Genomic DNA, 20,305 nt, shown 5'->3' on the forward strand with positions numbered 1-20,305 from the left:
CTTTAGATATTCATCAAATGTTCAACTGAGATACAAAGTACAAATATCATGAGACATCATCATCAATTACATTAGGCCACCTAGGGCCAATCCAACAACAGACCATATCATATTGTCATAAGAGTACAATATACATTACTGTCACTGTCATACTTCATTGTTGCTCTCATAGATGTTCTGCCATCATTGACAAATCATACACCATTGTCACAATACTGCCATCCACAACTGCCATCACTGTTATGAACACACTGTCATATAGATCACAGTCATGTGTCACGTTCACTGTTGTCAAGAGTATTGTAAACACATTGTTATCACTGTCATCTAGATTATTGTTGTCATTGCCATGTCAAGGGCACTGCCATATCAAAGATCATTGTCACTGTCATTCATCAAGGTCTCTGTTATAAAGCAAGGTTACTGCCATAGTCATACATAAAAGTCACTGTCATGTGCCACTATCATATAGGTCACTATATTAAGAGCACTGTCATGTAGATCAATCTCAGATATGAAGAGCATTGTTATGAAGATTAAGGGCACTGTCATATACTTTGAGGTTATTGCGATATACATATGCATCAGGGTCATTGTTATACCAAGTTCAATGTTGTATTGAAGATCACTGAATCACTGCCATATGTCGGTTATTACCATATCAAAGGTATCTCTATCAAAACAATTGCCATACATCATTATTACAACCCTATGTTGATCTGGGGTAGCATTGGATGTGCTCTAGCCACGAAATTTGGTGGAGAGGTTGGGGCACATGAGATCTCCAATACCCAGAAAGGGTTTGGGCAGATTCTAAATAGTTCAGGAGATATTAAAATAATTAATATTTTTAATGGAGTCCCTAAATCTAAACCTAGGGAAATTAAAATATTAATGTGAATTAATATGAAACTGTGTTAGAATGGTCCAAAAGACATGGATCAAGCGAGATCTAATCTTAGCCGTTGATTAGGGACTTAATCTCAGTTGTTGAGATGTCAACAGGAAAGGTATAAGAGGAGGCTTGAGGGTCACTTGGATAACACACCAGCGTGATCAGTCATTCTATTCTCTAGAGCGGGGTTTGCTAAGAGGGATAGAATTAGTGATCGGGTGATGCAGTTGAGGGGCATTTGAGTACAGAGAGACAGAGAGGCAGAGATGATGTCGGGAGAGCAGCGCAGTAGCTAAGGAGAGTGACGCAGAGCCAGCCAGGGCTCACGCAGAGGCAGCCGGGAGCTGCGCAGAGCCTCAGAGAGGCCAGCATTGCCGACACAGAGGGCTAGAGGGTTGACGCAGGGAATCCCAGGGCTGGCGTAGACCCATCCGGGGTGACGCAAGGCCAGCGTGGGACAAAGAGGGGTTGACACAGTCCAGAGAGAGGATGATGCTGGGGTTTCTGGGGCAGATTTGTGCTAAGTAGCTGTTGGAAGGATTATCCGGCGTTTCAGCCAGGAGATTTGTCAGAAACTGAGAGGTATTACTGCCAAGGAAATTCTCTATTGGGTAGGCCAGTTTCGGCACCTAGATTGTACTCTGATATTGCTTAATAAGAAAACCCTCAAATAGCTGCACCGGTTTTCCCACATTGGGTTTTTTTGGGGACATTAATCCAAAAATAATGGTGTCATATGGTGTGTTTGTTCTTGTTTCTCTTAGTTGCTAATCTGTAATATGTTGAGCATGCACTGGTGTTTATTTTCAGTATTTACTTTGTAAATAACTTGTTAAGGAAAAATAACAAGTAGGTAGGAATAAATCAGATAAAGTGCATGGAGGGTTTCTAACTAAGTAAACTTAGAAACTTCAACATGGTATCAGAGCGTGATTGTAGATCATAGGAGGACTAAAGGACATCAGCCAAGCGTAGCAATAGCAGTAGAAAACAGCTGTCCCGAGGTGACAAAATTTGTTTCTAGCAGAGCAGCAACGAGGAAGGGTGACGCAGTGCCTGCATCATCAAGGGTGAGCCGGGAAGAGGTAGCGCAGAGGCTAAGGAAGGCAAAAGAAGCCTCACGTAGAGCCACATAGTAGCTGGGAGAGCTGACGCAGTTGGCTGAGGAGGCCGGGTCGCTGGTGCCGGGATTGCGCAGAGCCTAAGAGCTCTCACTTTCAGGTTGTTGGGGTTTAGAAGGATGCGGGAATATTGTAGAGTGGAGCTGGTGAGGTACTGTAGTCAGAACAGTACCTGACAGAGCAAGGCCAGAGGAGTTGCTACCGAGGGTTTCTAGTCGAGGAACCCAGATTAGTGGTGCAGTTGCACAAGATGATCAAAGTAGGGGGCATCTCGACAGTGGCAGAAGGATTTCCAGGAGGGAAATCAGGACTCAAAGGGAGTCCAGAAGAGAACTTCCAGGCGTGACGTAGAGAGACTCGGAGGAGTCGACAGAGGAGACAGAGGATGACTGTGCCATGAGTGCACACGCACCACTTGAGCGGAAGTGGGGAGACATCAAGCCGTATTCAGGCGGACTACAAGCGATGAAGGGCAGGATCCTCGAGGTACCCAGCGTCTTGGATTAGACCTTGCTACGGGAGCCCCGACGAGGAGTAGCAGGATTCGCTGATGTGGGTAGAGATGGATGCGGATGGAGTGGCAGAGAGAGCTACAGTGCAGGAGTCCCGAGACGGCGCACGGCTAGCAGGCTGCAGTAGTGTGAGAGGCACAGGAGTGTTGCACCAGTGCAGGATGGCACAGAGTGGTGTGCAACGGTGTGAGATGCAGGGAGTTGTTGCAACAACGCAGAGGTCAAAGAGGGAGCACTTGTTAGCGACAGAGGGAGCTTCAACATCAGTGGGTGTCTGTAGCTCAATAGGGAGGTCAGTTGGGACATCAGTTACTTACTTCTTAGTAACTGAGTTGCAGTGAAGCAGTGGGCAGCACGATGCAACATGATGAGAGGAGGTGCGGTGCTGATGTAGTGCTGTGAGAAAGGACCAGAAGCAGCATAGATATGGAGGGAGATGTCGTACAGATGCAACAATGGCAGTGGCAAAACCATGTGCAGTAGTATAGGATACAACAGTGCAGAGGATGTTGGACAAGAAGGCCTAGCATCAGCACAGGTACCGATGCCGGATGATCAGAGTAATACTCAGTGAGGAGTATTGCTAGAGCACAGTCATCGCTAAGAGGGAGTGTTGATTTGGGGTAGCATCGGATGTGCTCTCGCCACAAAATTTGGTGGAGAGGTTGGGGCACATGAGACCTCCAATACCCATAAAGGGTTTGGGCAGATTCTAAACAGTTTAGGAGATATTAAAATAATTAATTTTTTAATGGATTCCTCTCTTCAAACTGCCCATTTAGAGACCGAATTGACATTTCAACCACCAAGACCACTTTGCATTGGGAGCTGTGAACTGCTTTGGGAAATATGAATGTTGTCAAAAGAGATTGCTATGCTATGAGAGCTTTCATGAGGAATACTGCACCAAGGCTAGGGTCACATATAGAATCGATGGACCCTAACGATGTGGAATGACAGGTGCACTTTGACGTTGGTTGGACCGACCCATACATTGGTGATCTGCTGTACACATGCAGGCTCCCATAAAACCGTGAGTCCTTAAGAGAGTCTAAAATCCATCCAATTTGGCTAAGGATGAGAGTGCTTAGGTGAAGATTTTAGTAGATAGGACATGGTCTGACCAAACAACTGAATACACACTCAAACTGACAAAACACAGGTCTAGGATGCCTAATACAGGGCCTCACATGGTTTTCACATTGTTTCTGACTTGTGACCTTGGGCTTACAATAGTGGTTATTGTTGCACTGTAAAAATGTATTTATCCCTATTGACAAGAGGGGTAATAGGGCCTTTCAAACAAAGCATTGAGATATATTTGATCCCTTGGACCCTCAACAAGTCGAATCGTTCTATTATTGTGCTAGTCATGCTCACATATGGAAAATTTTATGAGTGCTGTACCATCTGAAGAGGGCCATAAGGGTTTTTTATTGGGCCAAATTCCTCAAGCCACGCGTGGGATCATTTCTAATCAAACCGTTGGTTGATATTAATTGATGCACGCCAGTAAAAAGTCGAAGGAAGTGGGACGTTGCCTCTTCTAGCATGAGTGGTCAAATCAAGTGCACCCCATCTTGTGGACAATTTTTTCTACAAAAATTAATTTTATTCCATGTAAAGGTGACTCAGTCTCCAACATGTGGATGACAAGTCAAGATAATACCGATGTTCCACTGAGTTTTTTCGAGACAGGGGAGCGTGGGAGTGGGGATATGTGGAAGCACCCCAAAATTTTGAAGGAGGATGGGGGGACGTCAAGATCCCTTGCAAACTGGTTTGCTCTCTAAAAATCTAAAAATAAAAATAAAGAATAAAGAATGATAAATTCCCAACAATAATAATTCTTCCCATGCAAAGTCATTATTGTGCAATACAATTAGTAAATAGCAAAATAATACTAAATTAAAATTTGTAAATTTTATAAGCATGGTTTTAAAACTCGAAACCCCCCCTAAGAAAAATTTCCCTTTGTGTGTGCTTTTCTCTTCCACCTGACGCTGATTTTGCTACTGCAAACAGCTGCAAAACCCTTCTGTGCCCAAACAAGGAATTTGCTCAGCGAAAATTACTAAGTTGCTGCTCCCTCTGCTCGCTGGAATCACTAAATCTTGCAAGCCATTTTTTTTCTTGCCAAACTGTGTTGAAATATCGATCTGCCCTACAATTCGAACTACCTGGCTTAGACTTTGCGCAACCCCTAGAAATTCGTCTTGCTACTCCCTCTGAACAACGAATTTTTGCTTACGCTTCTGAGCTCCCCCATATGATCAATCTCGCTTTGATACTATTGCAGCAACTCGTATTATTTCTTGTAACTATGAATTAAATTAGCAGTTTATTGCTACGACAACAATGAAATAAACACACTGCAATCTTCATAAAAATACCGCGAAAAATAATAGTGCTGGAAACTAAGAAATATACTGACACACACAAAAATTGACAATTACTTTTGGACAAAAATCCTGGAAAAACCCAACTTAGGAAAACTGGTGCAACAACTGAGGGTTTTTATTATTACACAACAGTGAAATAATCTGAGTACAATCTGGATGCCAAAAACTGCCAATCTTGTAGGGAAAATACTGGCAAAAATTATATGAGGGAAATTACCCGCTCTCCAAACAATCCCAACACTTGACTGCCCTTGAAAAAGCTAGTCGTCCAACTTGCCTTGCGCAGGCTCTCCGTCATTTTGGAGCTGCCTGTCACATGTGTTGCCTGAATCGATTGCCAATCTAGCCGTCCTGCTTGCTGCTAACTGGGAAAATGCTTCTCCGACTGTCTGGAAACTCTTTCTCGCTTTTGGAACTGAAAATCTTTCCCTCCAGCAAAATCCAACTACTCATTTGATGGTTTGTGCTGCCTCTGCGCAACCTCTTGGAGAAAATCTTGGTCTCTCTGCAAAGTACTCATCAGATCTGGAAAATCTTCCTCTGGCCTAATTGTCCTTGCCCCTCTCTGTCTCTGCTTCGTTTCTGAAGCTCAAACTCTTCCGCCAATCGTTGCCGCTCTTTGGAAATTCCAACTCTCCAAGGAAATCGATTTCAAGTGTATATTCTCCATCTACCTGCCGACTCCTTATAATCCTCTGTTGGACCTCCAACGACCAAGATTAAAACTTAATCAAGGGCTAAGATTATTTCCCAGTGGACCTGTTTAAGTTTCTAGATGATTCACACCTTTCACAATTAATGCTGATTAATTAACCCCTTTTCCTAAGTTTGAACTTAGGAAATATTAAAAAATAGGCTAATAACTTAATTGAGACACTTCTAGGTGAAATTTCCAGAAAATATTTATGGGTTATGGATAACTCCTGTGTTTTAGCCTCTCTACAAAGTTTCGAGACCAAAACACCTCTATTTGCTACAAAAACTTACAAGTCACACAAATCTTTGTTGATTTTTGGTAGCATCAGACGTGCTCTAAGTCTCAAATTTTGCAGGGAGGCTTGGGCACATGTATTCCAAAGAACCCAAAAAGTGTTTTGGGAAATTCCACCCGGAGACAGTGTTATTAAAGTAATTAATGATTTTTAATGGGTCCCTAAGTCTAAACTTAGGAAATTAAAATAATTAATGGGTATTAATCTAACTGCGGGTGTAAATTCTAGAAGAAGACGAGGATCAAGCAAAAATGATCTTAGCCATTTATTAGCTTCTAATCTGGGCCGTTGAATGTCAACGAGAAGATTATTTAAGGAGGCTTGAGGGTCATTTGGAAAACACATAGAGAGCGTTCAAAAGATCGAATCTTTGAAGCAGAGCAGCGGTTGGAAGAGAAATTCGAAGTGAGCTTTTGCAGTGAGGGGCAGGGATAGTATCCGAAGGGAAATATTTCCTGGTCGGAGAATACTCAGCTGAGAACGCAGATGGAGATCTAGCAGTGGCAACACTGTGCCAGAGGGGCTGACGTAGAGGCAGCACAAAAGTCAACAGGGAGTTCGAAATTTGCAGAGGGAATTCGAGTTTCAGAAGCCAGGTTCCGGGGTGTGAGATCGGGAGGCAGAAATTGAATCACCTGGGGAGAAAATTGACCAACCAGAGGATTGATGCTGTCCCCAGTGAGTTAGACGGTGGGCTGACGTAGACACTGCGCAAAGGTAGCCAGAGAAGCCGGGGGCAATCTTTCTGGGGCTGGATCAGCTAGGATTCCCAGTGATTGTGTGAGGTAATCTCACAAATCTCTTTGCCTGTATTATTCTCTGTAACGGGATTGTTGGGAAGGCTTCCAGAGATGTATTCAGATTTTACTACTGCATAATAATAAAACCCTCAGAGCTGCTGCATCGGTTTTCCCGCATTGGGTTTTTCCGGGGATGTTTGTCCAAAAATAACTGTCATTTGTGTGTAGCTTTCTCTATTGTTCAGTGTCTTGTTTCGACATATAATTTAATTGGTGTAGGCTGCAGTGTATGTATTTCGATGTTTGCCTAAGGAAACTGCAATAACTTGTTCATGTAAATCTAACAAGTAGGAGAAATATCATCAGTTGCTGCAGTAGGGAATCCCGGGTTTAAGGAATTTTCACATGCTTATATAGCAAGGTATTCATCTCTGAATTGGTAAGTGTTAAATTTGGCAACTCAGTGACAAATTCCAACCGTTGCATTAAATTCCTCTTTCTGAGAGTACCAAAATTCACTTTTGAAACACTTAATTTGGACAAGGAAAAATATATTTTTGATGGAAAACCCATATTGGCACATTTGTTTAGGTCGGCCTAAAGGAAAAATGAGCAGCTCTTTAACACACATAAATTCAAGTCAAGTCCTCCTCATTTGGCATCACAATCACAACACATTTCTTCTCTCCTCATTTGATTAGTTCATACAAGCTCAAGGATTGCAAGTATCTCTCACATGTGCGAAGGAGAGGGGTCTCTTTCTGATTGGGACGAATTTTAGATTTATTGTAGGGCTTTGACCAATGTTAACCAAGGGCTGTTTGACTGATTTTGACTGCGAGTTTTCTTGGTATCCTTCTCTTTGACTAGGCCGCATTGGAGGGCACAAAAATAGAGGAAGTTTGGGCACTTTGACCGCATATCTATGGCAAACATTGATTGCACGTTTCCTCTATGCGTTGACCAAGATTGATTGCTCAGATTTGCACTGTTTTGACTTCTGGTTAACCAACTAAGGAGGCCAAGTTGGAAGACCTTTGACTGAACTCTTGGAGGGCAATTTTGACCATTGAAAGTTGACTGGTTAGGGAACACATTGCTGCAGTTGACTGCTGCTCACTTGGACAAATTTGCACCAGAGTTTACTTTTGTTGACTCTCTCGTCTCTGTTTTAGATAAATTGCATGGCACATTGACTTGGTTGGATATTAGCTAACTGTAAGATGTGTCGTTTTTCATGTGTAAATTTTTTTAGCCATTGATAATAGCTTCTGAAGAGTGATTTGAGTACAGGTATCTTGCTCAGTCACTGGGGTTTAAGTGATAATTTAAATTTTGAATGTAATAGCAGGTATCTCTATTTATCTGAATTTTATTATCATTTTCTCGCTCTATTTTGATGGCTAGATTGAGTTTTGCAAGAAAATCTTGATTTTTAGATCATTGGGCGTTCAGGGAAGTTTTCAGTTGGACCAGCCAACTCCCGATCCGTGTTTTCTGAAGAGCCTAGCTTAATTTGATCCCGGGCTTATCATAAGATTTTTAGTGGTGATGCATGAAGGGTTTTGAGCTAAGCACCTCCTTTAAAATTTAAAAAATTTAATTTTTTACGTGCGAAATTGATGAATCTGGCTGTTGAGAGCCTTAGATTGTCAGATCTGGGAGCGGAGTTGGACTCACACTCCTCAGATCTGATAGATCTGTCATTCTTGTGCATAGATCTGTAATTTTTTTTGGGTTTTCTGACTTGGGTTTCTGGGGTTTTATTTATTTTTTGTATATCTGGGTGATGAGTGTTTTTGTTTTCAGGTACAGGTTGCAGATTTGAAGGTCAAGTTTGATTTGAAGTAAGATCTGGCCTCAAAACCATTTTTGCAGTCCAAGGGTTTTAATTTTTAATTTTTAATTTTATTTATTTTTATTTTTAATTTTTTATTTTTTAAATCTGGAAATAATTTTACGAGGGTTTCATTGATAAATCTGAAGCATAAGTGTGAAATTTGGCTTCCTGAGGTTTTCAGATTTGTTTGCTGCCTAGGGTTTTTGAACAGGAATTTTCGAAATTGTTTTTCTCCCTTGTGTTTATTCCTCTCTTGCTGCGTTTTTCTATTCCGCTGTTCGCCGTCCTCACACCCCTTCCTCGATCCTGCAAAACCCTCCTCCCTCTTGTTGCGGTTCCAAACCTTCATTTTCCTCCTGTTGATTTCTCTTTCCCTTGCAATAGAAACCCGCAGCTCTCCCTTTCCAGTTGCTTCTTCTTCATACACCATTGCTCCATCAACCTGCAAAAAAAAAAATCGTTGCTCCCTCGTGCTCCATTCCCTTGCCACAACCCCTCTTCAACCCATGTTTCCTTTCTCACTCCCTCCATTCGCAGCGTAAACCCTCGCGTGTCCATTTACCTGTGCGCTGCCATACCTGTTCTTCCATTTCTGTCCGCTGCTGTCGAACTCAAACACGTCAAGCTCCTCTTTTCCTTTCGCCGTTGAACCTGCAAGCATTTCGATTCCCTTCGTGTTTTATTTTTTAGCTTTTGTATGTTAGTTGGGTTAGATTATGTTTAATGTAGTTTTCATTTTATGATTTTATTTTGTTTTGATTTATTTTGAGTTTGTTTTTTAAATCTAAAACATAAATAAACAAAAATAAAAATTCGATTTCTATTTTAGCTTTTATTGTATATATATATTTTTTAATTTCCTTTTGTTTTATTTGATTTTATTTTACATTGTTTCATTTTGACTTTGATTTTTATTAAAATTTAACAAATCTAAAAAATTCTAAAAACCTAAAAAAGTTCATTCTATGTGACTAAAAATCTAAATTGAAATTAATTTTTCACACTAAAAGATATTAAATTTTTTTGTGGCCTTTGACCCATTTAAAAAATTTAAAAGATTATTAAATCCTTTTGATTTATTTTGGTCACTCTAAAATTTTTTAATTGATCATTTACCGCATTAGTTTTGCTTCATAAAACTTAGCACATCGAAGAATTTTTCCTAAGGACTGATTAAATTATTCCTTCTTGGTGTTCTTTTTGTGTGTCAAGGGTAAAAATCTAAAGAAAACTTTTGTGGTATTAACATCTCTCACTTCTCCATAATCAAACACGCTTAAATTTTTTGTATCTAAAGATTGACTATAGGAAAGTGATAAATTTTCCTAGATTTGGGTCACTAAGCATAAATCATTTTAGTTCTATGATTGTGAATTGATTAGCATTTAAATTTCATGGTTTTTTAAAGTATTTCGATCTCTAGAAATTTAAATGCTAGAATATTTTGCATCTATTGAAATTGATCGTCATTGCTTGACTTATTTGATGCTTGTTACATGTTAGATATTTATTAAATATTGTCAAGTAATTGTTAAAGTACTCTATCGTGGAATTGTAATAGACTGCGTATCTTTGTTTCCTAAGCTGAGTATTTTTGAGCATCCGTTGACATTGATATTAAATTGCAAAGAAGTTTTTTTTTGTTCTCTTTGAGCTATAATTGTATCATAAAGATTTGAAATAAGCTTGTGGTTTAATTTTAATATTTTCAAGGGTTTATTTTTTAAGTATTCATCTAGTAAAGTGAACATTTCATTTTGGTAATTGAGGGCTTTTGCGACACAAGTATTTATAATCCTCGAGTCTAGCTTCATCCCATCATCTGGTGCATTCACATATAAGTTAGCTTTGCATAAATAAAATTTACTTCCAAGCATAAGCTTGGTCGATAGAGAGATAGGTATCCATCCATCTTTGCTTGAGAAGCATGCTTTTAATAGTATTTAAAATGATGACCTTGCAGTCGTTAGAGCCACAACTCTCTGCAGCGCCAGAGGCACCAGGTATGTTAGATTTTTAGGAGAGGTATTGTTAATCACACCTTAGTGTGCTTTACCTTATCTTCTCTCTGCCAATTACTACGAAATCAGACTCAACACAGAAATGATCGAAGGATTCACATTTAAATAGGCATTTAACTAAAATTAACGAAGATTCTTGCATCTCACATTAGCTTTAGAATTTGCATTTCATATAAGATAGTCATTCATCTAAGCAACAGTTGCTAATCGATTACTTGGTCTTAATTTCCCTAGCAAGATCGTTGACTCCATAAGGCACTGGTATCAATCATTTAAAATCTAATCAAATCCTATTAAGTCTTGCTCAATCTTAATCAAGTACTTGATCGCTTCACTGTGTCTCTCGAACTGGTTGGTTCCCAACTAGTTCTTCTTCATTCCATTTTTCCATAGGGTCTACCCCCCTTAGCTTGCTGTAGGGAGACAGCTTAAACGGAGAGATTGGGGATTAGGGTGACAGCTCCCGATCTAAGCCGTTGTCGTGGTGCCTAGACATTCTATTAGACAACAAAACCCATTAAAAATATTAATTATTTTAATAACTCCTCATCCGGGTGGAATTTCTCCAAACGATTTCTGGGTTTTGGAGATTTCATGTGTTCTTGCCCCTCTACAAAATTTTGGAGCTGGAGCACATTCGATGCTACCCAAAATCAACAACTTGATCATGATAAAAGCCAAATAATGCATGCTTTGGGTAATTTGACAAATTCTTGGAATGATTATGGGGTATCCATTGTATCTAATGGCTAGACAAATGTAAAAGGCAAGCCACTTATAGTTGTTCTTGGTGTGTCTACTACTAATGCAGTCTTCCTTTCAACACATGAATACTCAGAAAAGTTCAAGACTTCCATCAACATTGCACAACCATTACTTCAAACAATTGAAAGTGTTAGGCCATACAATGTCATCCAAGTCATCACTGATAATGCTTCTAATTATAAGGCAGCTTGGGCAATCATTGAGGATTAATACACCAACATATTTTGGTCTGGGTGTTTGGTTCACACAATGAACCTTTTGATGCATGATATTATTAAGATCAAGGAACCTCAATAGAGATGGATTGGTGATTCGTATAAGAGAGAATGATAAAATTTACTACCAATCATAGCAATACCCATGGACTTTTCCATAGTCACTTAAGGTTGGAGCTATTGAAGCTTGGGAAGATTAGATTTTCTAGCTATTACCTCACCTTCAGGTGCCTTTTGAAGGTAAGAGAGTCATTGGCTAGCATGGTATCAAGTCAATGTTGGCAGGTATTAAAGGACAAGGCTCCAACCACATCTAACAAGGAAGGTTTTGAAGAGGTGGAAGACACTGCTCTTGATGGTTTGTTTTGGGCACATGTGAGGGATGTTTTGCAATACACCAAGCCCATTTATAACATGATTCGTTTTGCAAACACAAATGCACCAGTGATTGGGGAGGTGTATGAGTATATGGATAACATGTTGGGGCAAATAAAATATATTGTTTACCCAAAAGATCCCAACTTGTATGATCATATTCACAATGTTGTTTGTGCATGGTGGGATAAACTTAATGTTCCAGTATGTCGTGGTGTATATCCTTATGCCATAATACTACTCTCCATCTTGGTTGGGCAAACCTGCAAGTGGGGTGGGGTTAGGACCAAACCCCATACAAATCTAGAGGTACAAGTTGGGTATATGACAACATTCGACAAGCTGGTCCTTGACAGGGAGGAGTGTGCTAGATTGCGTGGAGAATTAGGCAAATACTTCAGTAGCATTGGAGTGTTTGGTTCTTTACATGCAATGGGAGATGGGACATAATGGATGTTGTCACATGGTGGAACATGTATGGCGGCGAGGGACTTTTTGCAAAATTGGCAATAAAAGTGCTTTCACAACTTGTTAATACTTCTTTTGTAGAGAGGTGTTGAAGCACCTATAACTTCATCCATAATGTGAGATGAAACTGCCTCAATGAAAATCGGGAAGAAAGCTTGGTTTTTGTGCACCATAACTTGAGGTTGTTGACATATTATTGTGAGCGGGCTCGTGCTAATACATCATATATGACTTGGGACAACCCAGAGGGAGATAATTTGGAGGATGGGGCTATACATTTAGAAGAATTGGAAATAGAATTTTTGAAAGATGATGAAGAAGCAACAACAACAACAACCACCATGCCACCACAATCATCCAATAGCAGTGCTCGAGTTCCACAAGCTTTGCTGCCGCCACCTCCATCTACAGTGTTTGCCTCACGTGGAGGTAATGTGCCTTTTGGTTCTGGTTTTGGACATGGCCGTTCAACTATGCGGGAGGAGATTCCCAATAGATCACGAGATTCTGAAAAATTAGACATCTCTCATGGCAACAGACCCAAGCAGTAGATAATAGATTTACTTGTCTTTTCTAGTTTCTAGTAGTTTTTATAACTGTTGACTCTTTCATATTTATTATGATATTTTTTGTAAACAATATATGACAATTTAACTTTGAAGTTTGAAGTTGGCAATTATAACTCATTGGCAATGAATTATGAATGATGCTTTGTGAAAGTTGAAACATTTCATTTCATGTTAGATATTCTGTTATAGTTTGGTTACTTGGTAATGGTAATGGATACAAGGACAACTTTAGTGATCCATGATGACAAATGTTATATATTGAATTTTCAAAGCTTGAAACTTTAAGATTGATGAATCATGAGACTTGATATGTTGTATGTTACTAACTTGTGGACATTTGGTTGACGAAGATTATAACTTCTAGATGATTGATGTTATATGGTTTAATCCATGTTTTTATGTGTTTTTATATCTAAATCATCATTCTACATGCTTTGGTTGACATATATGCATCAAAATATATAAAAATATATAATATAAAAATTCACTCCCGATTAGTTTGACCCGGGAGCTTTTGAAAATGTCGCTCCTCGCTCCCACTTCCGCTCCCTCTTCCCGATTCCAGTCCCGCTCCCAAGCAGCCCTGGCCTTTACTTTGATTTTGATCACTTAAAATGCATGTCCATCTTCCTTTCTTCTTTCATATTCTAGCTGTTGTGAGGTGGAATATCTCATATTGTTTAAATTCTAAGTTTTCTTGTGTCCTTGGTTGCTTTTGCTTGTATGCATATCAAGGGCATTTACTTAGTGTGCTGATCACTCATACTAGCCACAGATTTTATGTGAGTTGACAGCACATGAACACTAGGGAGTCGGGACACCCTGTGTGACTGGTGAAGTGCCAGTGCACATGAAGGAGTAATTAGCCGTGACCTTAGGCTAATTTCTTGTAGTTGTTTCCTAAGTTTTCCAGGAGCATGTCTGAGAGATAATAGGTCTTCGTAAAAGTACGATGAAGAGACCAAAAGTAGCTAGCAGTTGTATCTTCTAGGTTTTGCATAGCTGTCATGCCTATGGTTCTTGTTTTCTGTATCTGTGTTCTTTGGTTTATGAACTTCTGTCATCAGTTCAATTAAGGTTCGGTAAATGCATTTTGTTTTGTAGTGTCTTCAAATGTAGATCAATTATGGTCTATTTATGGATATCTGGATGAAAGAAAATATTATTCATTGTTATTTGTTCCTTCTTGTAGACATACATAAAGTTCTGTTGCTTGGTGTCAAGAAACTAGTCTTTGACATATGTAGTCCTAGAATATTTAAGAATTATTAAAGGTCAATGCCTTCAGAAAAGTATGACAAGGAAACCATAAGTATGTAGCTATAGCATCTCTTGGGTTTTGCATAGATATACTGCCTTTGACTATTGTCATCTGCATTTGCATCTGTTGGTTTGGGAATTTTCACCATCAGTTTAATTGACATTTTGGTATATTTTTTTTGTAATCTTCAAATATACATTAACTGTGATCTATTCATAAGCATATCTATTGAAGGAAAATTTTTTTACTTTTTATTTTATTTTTTGTCAATGCAGTTGCTAAAGTTTCTTGAGTCAGAAGGGTTGGAAGGCTTCCATTTGTTGTCGACTTGCACCATGTGTTATGGTTATGACCAGTTCCTATTGGAGTTTCTCTCCCCATAAAAATGACCAGGTCAGGGCTTGCCACACCTTTTTCAAATTACTTTCTTAAAACGATATTTATTTCTGTAAATGTAATTCAAAAGGTAATGTGACAGCAAGCATCATCTTAGCCCTAAAATTTTGCTAAGCTACATGTTCTCCCATTTGCTTAACTTTCATATATTATTTTTCACATATGCTGATCATAAATTTAGTTCTTAGTGCTTGGCACCAACAGATGCACACTTAGCATTAGTGGTCAGAAGTTAATACTACATTTGCCCGAGTCAATAGAAGACCGCAAATTGGTTCTGTATGGAGCTGACTGGCAAGCACCATTTTTTGAAGATGTTGAAACATCTAAGTCAGATTTGCTGTGTCATATGACACTTTTGGCCTCCAGGAGTTTATAACAATGGAAGGCAATGTTAGTTTATGGTTTGGAAGTCTTTCTTGAAATCATGCAGAAGTTGTTTCAAATGTTTATGTGCTTATTTTGTTTTTGAAGTTGGGCCTCGTAAACTGATTTTGATTGCCATGGAAACATCCAGTAAATTTTCAAGAGGGTGCGTCAAAAGTAGCAAGAAAAAGTGCGATAAAATGGAGTGTAGATGGAAGAGCATGAGTGCAATACAATGTGATCCTTATCTAGTGGGCGAGTCAAAATCACCAATGGCACTCGAAATATATTCTACTTTCATTTTTTTTTTTGACTGCTTGCTGGTTTATGCTTTAAGGTTTGCAACAAAATTGTAAATATTAGTAACCATCAACAACCATAAAAATGGAATGTACACAAAGAACTGTTATGCTTGAGAACCCTCATGGGGAAGAAACTTCAAATTTCATTAAAATTGAGAAGGTTTTTAATCTACATTTCACTCCTTTTACAGAATTTACTCTCACAAGGTTTTTTGCATAGTCTTACTCTTTACCCTTCTAGTTGTCCGTCGAAGTCGTAGGCTATCCATGGATTTGGCTGACTAGTGTTGCTTCTGATTGACATTGGATTTTAAGGCCTTCTCTTCGATCCCCCTTATGTAGCACAAGGATTGTTGTTCCAGTTTGAATACCCTGCCCTAGTAGGTTGCATTGGAGTATTATGGTTTTGAGCCATGGCTTGCTATTTGATATACAAAGACCAGTGACTATTTTCAATTGGCATTTTCCTTGGACGTGACAGACAAATGATTGTTTGATAAAGCTTCATGGTTTATTGAGGGGCATTATTGTATGTGCACACACTCTACTCAACACTCTCGTGCGACATTGTCAACTGTCTTTTGTCAACCGTCCGCTGGTCTCGGATCTCCTTCAACTGACCGAGGAAGTGATCTATTTGCTCCCCCTTCTGCATCTGGTATGACCTTAGCTGATTCTCTAGTAGCATCTTTCTCTGCATGGAAGTATGCTGGTACAATGTCTTCAAAGTGTCCCACATCTCCTTTGCCGTTGCCTTCTCGGCAATATGTGGGACCACATGATCTTTGACCCCATCAAGGATGATGCACTTTGCCTTAGCCATTGCCTCCTCGTACCTTTCATTAGCTATCGGGTCAGCTGGGATAGCCATTACTCTCAAGGCGAAGCCCTTGATACGATGTCTATCTAGAATGGACAAGATCCTGGCCTTCTAAACCACAAAGTTGGATGCTCTGTCCAGCCTGTCCTGATCTCTCAGCCCATTCACGGCCATATCTTTGGTCTTCTCTGTCGACTCCTCCGAGTCTCTCTACTTCCTGCCTGGAAGTTCTCGGTTCGACTCCTGTTGAGTCTCTCTACTTCCCATCTGGAAGTTCTCTTCTAGACTCCCTCTGAGTCCCGATTTCCCTCTTGGAAATCCTTTTGCCAACCGTCAAGTTGCCCCTCTCCAATCGTCTGTGCAACTGCAACACTGATCGGATTCCTTGGCTAGAAATCTGCCTCAGCAACAACTCCCTCTACCTTGGTCTTGCCCTGTTAGGTACTGTTCTGACCACAGTGCCCCACCAGCTTCGCTCCCGCAAACTGCCCACAGCTTCCTTCGCCACAACAACTGAAGCACTGAGCCTCTAGGCTCTGCGCAATCCCGACTATAACAAAAATAGCTCCCTCAGCCATTGCGTCAACCCTCCTGGTCTCTGCATGGCTTTGCGTGAGCCTCTTTCTGCCCTCCTCAGCCTTTGCGCTGGCCACTCTCTAGCCCGGACTGATGACACAGTTCCTCTGCGTCAACCCTTCCTCTGTTGCTTCTGCAAGGATCAACTACTGTCACTTGGGACAGCTGATTCTGCTGCAAATGCTCTGCCTAGCTGATGCCTTTAGCTATTCTGTGATCTACAACCACGCTCTGATACCATGTTGAATTTTCCAAGTCTATTAATTAGAAAATTAATCTGTATTCTGCTGGTTTATTTCTTCTACTTGTAAATTCTGAACAAGTTATTTAAAACATTTAAATACCGAAAAACACAATACAGTCACAACATCTACAGATCATCAACTGAAAGAAAATAGGCACACAAGTGACACCGTTATTTTTGGACAAATGTCCCCAGAAAAAACCCAATGCGGGAAAACCGATGCAACTATTCTGGGGGTTTATTATTATGCAGTATTTCCTTGAGTACAACTGGGTGCCTAACCGGCTCACTCGACAGAGAAAAATACACGGCAATAATGCTTCTCTATTTGGAAACAGGTATTCAGAAAACCTGTCCCATGAAACCCTCTCCAGCACAACTGAAGCTCAACGCTGGCCCTTTTGGCCTCTGCGTCAGCCTCCTGTTGACCTGCGTCAGCCTCAAACCCCTTTGCGTCAGCCCTCTGAGGCACTGCGCAACCTCTGGGACCCTCTGCATCACTCCAGCTGCCCTCTGCGTGGATGACACAATCCCTTTGGGCTCTGCGTGGCTTGCTCTAGCTGCTGCTTCTCGCTTTCTACCTCTGCGCTGGTCTCTCGACACTGTCTTTGCCTGTCTGTCCAGTACTCACTGCCCCTCGCTGTTGATCACTGATTCGACTTTGCTTAGCAACCTCGCTCTAGCAAAACGAATGATTGATCACTCTGGTGTTTTCTCCAACCGACCTTCAAGCCTCTTCTTATACTTTTCTCGTTGGTTCTTCAACAGCTGAGATTAAATCTCTAATGAACGACTAAGATTAGATTTGGCTTGATCCATGACTTTTGGAACCTTCTAACCCAGTTTTATATTAATACCCATTAATATTTTATTTTTCCTAAATTTAGACTTAGGAACTCCATTAAAAATATTAATTATTTTAATATCTCCCAAAGCGGGTACAATCTGTCCAAACCATTTCTGGGTCTTGGAGATATCATGTGCTTTAGCCTCTCCACCAATTTTCATGGCTAGAGCACATCCGATGCTACCCCAAATCAACAACATGCACATACCATGCATGTTAAAACCAGCTAGGAAATCATACATGCAACTTGTTACCTGCAAGTGTTCTCGCTGAAGTTGCTTGAACCAACTTTTCCTTGCTTGATGCTTGCTTTCCTTTCCTTTCATTTCCTTGCTTGTCCTTGTCCTTCCCTTGCTTGCTAGCTTTCCTTCTCCTCTTGGTGGTCTTCTCCTCTCTGAGAGTAATTCCAAAATTGAATTGACAAAAGGCTCAACTAACAAAAGCTTGTGAACTGATCCTCGGAAGCCTTTTTATTTTCCTTTAATTTCCTCCTCACATGCAATCTGTGACCTTTTAACTCCCTTTTCTTCTATTTTTCTTTATTTTCATAAAATAAATGCGAATAATGCCTTTTTTCCTTTTCAATGCCTTTGCCATTGCTTTTGCCAATTTCCTTAGCCATAATAAACGAAATGAACACCCACACTAGGATGTCTTGCCCAACAATTCAACTTGGAATACGTGTCCCATGACCTCAGTTTTATTTTGCCTTTATTAATCTTTATTACTTTTAACTTTTAGCCGGGGGTTGTTATAGATGCGACTCTAAAAATATTCTCATATTCCTTTAAACTGTGAGTGGGTATTGACATTTTAATCAAAGGTGCCAACTTGAATGTTATAGTAATCATTGATGATGGTGACAATGTTTATACTGAATTGATGATGATGATTCTAATGACTAAAAGATGAATGTTAATATGAAATTTTTATTTTGTCATATCTATATATTCCGTTTGCTTGCCGTATCGTATCCATATTTTTTGAAAATTTGCCATATCCGTTTCAAACCTCGTGTCCGTATCCGTTTCAGTGCAACTTATGGTTCTTTCTATTTTTTAATTCACCTTAATTAAAGTTAATTATTAAAGGGAATAGTCTTTTATTAGTGAGTTGATTAATGTCTAATAAAATGTGAAGTATTTACATTAATGATTTAGATGTAATTTCCACCATTGATTGGGATTTAATCTCAACCGTCCATCTTATTGAGAGATTAGGGTTATGGAGAGTTGGTTATCAACTCAGTATTATAAAAGAAATACAATGTGAAAGGAAAATTCAAAATATGCAGTGTGTTAGAAAAGACACAAGTGAGAGAGTGAAAAAGGATTTTCACTCTGTGCAAGTCTAAAGGAGAAAAGACGAAACAATGTGAGTGGCAAAAGGAGATGAACCCAGTTCTCAGAGATTGAAAGGGATGTATACAACAGGTGCAGATGCAACTTCAGGAGGCCGCACAACCCAACAAAAGAGAAGGGCAGCTGTACAACTTTCTAGGGCAGATTTAAGCAGCAGCAGTTTGGTTTTGATAGCAAGTTCTGGCAGGGCTGTATGGGCTGTACAGTGCACTAGAACAGCTAGGTTTTGCTGTAATATTTTTTTGTTTTCTTAATAGTCTATTTTCCCAGTTTGGGTACCTTTGTAACCTTGAAGTAATTTTAATGAAAAGTTGATATTTGAAGGGCACAAATTTCTGTGTTTATTGGAGATTGGTTTTTTTGTAGCTTCTGCTGATTTCTTATTTCCAATTAAATATCCAACATCTTTTTGTTTTAATTTATTTATTATATGAGTTGAAGAAATCAATCTAAATTAATTTTTCAGTAAGAAAATCATAAGGAATTAATTCACCTAGGTTGCCAGAATAGAGGTTTTAATATGTTAAGCAACCACTAAGCAAGGTCTCTAAATTCTGCATATCCATTGTGGACCATCTCCCATGCGACAATCCTCATCCTGGACTGTCCAGGGGGTTAACATATACCGTCTAGCTGAAATCTCATGAAGCACTGCCAAACATGGTGTAAATTCTTTTGGAATAACCTGAAAGTCTGACATTTTGTCATCTATCTTCCATTATTTTCTTTATGACATTATGACCTAATTCCTGGTTTTGAGCAGTTGCTTTTTTTATGTGAAAGGTATGTCATATTTAACAAGTAGATATTTGTAGAGCTGAAAATAAAAGCAGAAATGTATTTACAAAGCAATTGCATATTAGTATCAATACACTGTAAGCACAAGAGACATGGATCTGACTTGCTGTTTTCTTTTCCAGAAACGTCTTAATTTTTTAATCATTGTCATACTTATTTTTATTTGATATTATATAGAACAATGCATATGATCTGCGGTTGGGTTGGTTACATATATTAGATTTCATTAGTCATATTTCTATAGGTTACCAGAGACAACCTGTTACATCTTTTAGATGTGTAATGTTTATCTGTTTGTATTTTTGCTACTTACAGGACAGGCTACATCAGATATGATGGACACCAAGGTGTGTGCATAGTTTATAGTAATTTATGCTTGCTTTTGAGAAGAGCGCGTAGGAATATATCTTAATTGCATT

At 39.5% G+C, this 20,305-nt stretch overlaps 1 protein-coding gene across 4 annotated transcripts in view; it reads left to right on the plus strand.

Moving 5' to 3' along the window:
• Positions 1 to 20,305, plus strand: part of LOC149140189 (serine/threonine-protein kinase EDR1-like) — a 499,775-nt gene that overhangs the window by 15,365 nt on the left and 464,105 nt on the right. For all 4 annotated transcript variants that reach the window (XM_089447023.1, XM_089447024.1, XM_089447025.1 and 1 more), the window contains exons 2-3: positions 14,452 to 14,569; positions 20,202 to 20,233. The gene's annotated coding sequence lies outside the window, so the exon portion shown is untranslated. The remainder of the gene's footprint in view (positions 1 to 14,451; positions 14,570 to 20,201; positions 20,234 to 20,305) is intronic.

This window comes from Pinus tabuliformis, chromosome X (assembly GCF_031772625.1).
Source record: "Pinus tabuliformis cultivar Carrire ecotype Pingquan chromosome X, CPIR1, whole genome shotgun sequence".
In the NCBI taxonomy this organism is placed as follows: Eukaryota; Viridiplantae; Streptophyta; class Pinopsida; order Pinales; family Pinaceae; genus Pinus; species Pinus tabuliformis.